The sequence below is a fragment of the Octopus bimaculoides genome, chromosome 23 (genome assembly GCF_001194135.2).
Source record: "Octopus bimaculoides isolate UCB-OBI-ISO-001 chromosome 23, ASM119413v2, whole genome shotgun sequence".
NCBI lineage: Eukaryota > Metazoa > Mollusca > Cephalopoda > Octopoda > Octopodidae > Octopus > Octopus bimaculoides.
The window spans coordinates 29,082,854-29,083,756 of NC_069003.1; the positions used below are offsets into that span (position 1 = coordinate 29,082,854).

The following is a 903-nucleotide window of genomic DNA, read 5'->3' on the forward strand; positions in this document are numbered from 1 at the left end:
CATATAAATAAGAATAAGTATATATATATATATATATATTACATGAATATAGATAGATAGATAGATAGATAGATAGATGTACATGTGTATTTACAAATACCACAAGCACGCGAACGCGAATGTGTTGGTGTCCGCGCATGAATATGTTAGGCGGTGATTTCTCTCTGTCTCACTTTATATGATGTCTTGTTTGTTTACTTGTGTCTGCTACTGACTAAACATTGAAGTGACAGGAGACAATACAAGACTTATTCTACAGCAAGTAAGCAAGTGTTGTTAATTGAATTTTCGAAAGAAAAAAAAAACCCCAAAAAACTAATGATATTTCATGTAACGACAAAATTCTAAAAACAGCAACAAAGTGCGCGGGAAGAAGGAAGAGTGTAGTAGCAGTAGAGTAGATAAGTTTTGTTGCAGCTGTAATGTGAAAACTATTGAACTGATCCAGCATAAACTTTGCCAGGATTCCCAAACTGTTTAACTCGAATCTGAAGTAAGACCGAAAGGAATTGAAGAACAAGTGGAAAAGAAAGAAACATTAATAATTCAGAAAATAAAATAAATTTTATAAAATAAAGATGGAAAGCAGAGGAAGAAAGCAAAATCGATTATTCTTCGAGACTTCTTTACTGCTTTAAAATAATATCAGTTTCTCTCTCTCTTAACTTTCCAATACCTCAGAAGTTGGATTAAAGGCGAACTCAATCTATATATATTGTTTTATTCACCAAGACGTGAAGGCAAGGATGTTTAGAATCAAGGTAGGGCTTGCTTTATAATTTATATTTTTCTCTGAACGATAATAATTATTAAGAATTGTTCTTACTTAAGTAATATTGCAGATTAATTATTTTGTTATATTTTTATTATTGTTTTGCAGCTGAAGCGAATTAATATATATAT

General features: G+C 30.7%; 1 protein-coding gene across 3 annotated transcripts in view; it reads left to right on the forward strand.

Moving 5' to 3' along the window:
- Positions 1-64: 64 nt before the first annotated feature.
- The window catches only part of LOC106877242 (somatostatin receptor type 2), a 186,308-nt gene continuing 185,469 nt past the window's right edge, over positions 65-903 (forward strand). For all 3 annotated transcript variants that reach the window (XM_014926103.2, XM_052975927.1, XM_014926102.2), the window contains exon 1: positions 65-761. The gene's annotated coding sequence lies outside the window, so the exon portion shown is untranslated. The remainder of the gene's footprint in view (positions 762-903) is intronic.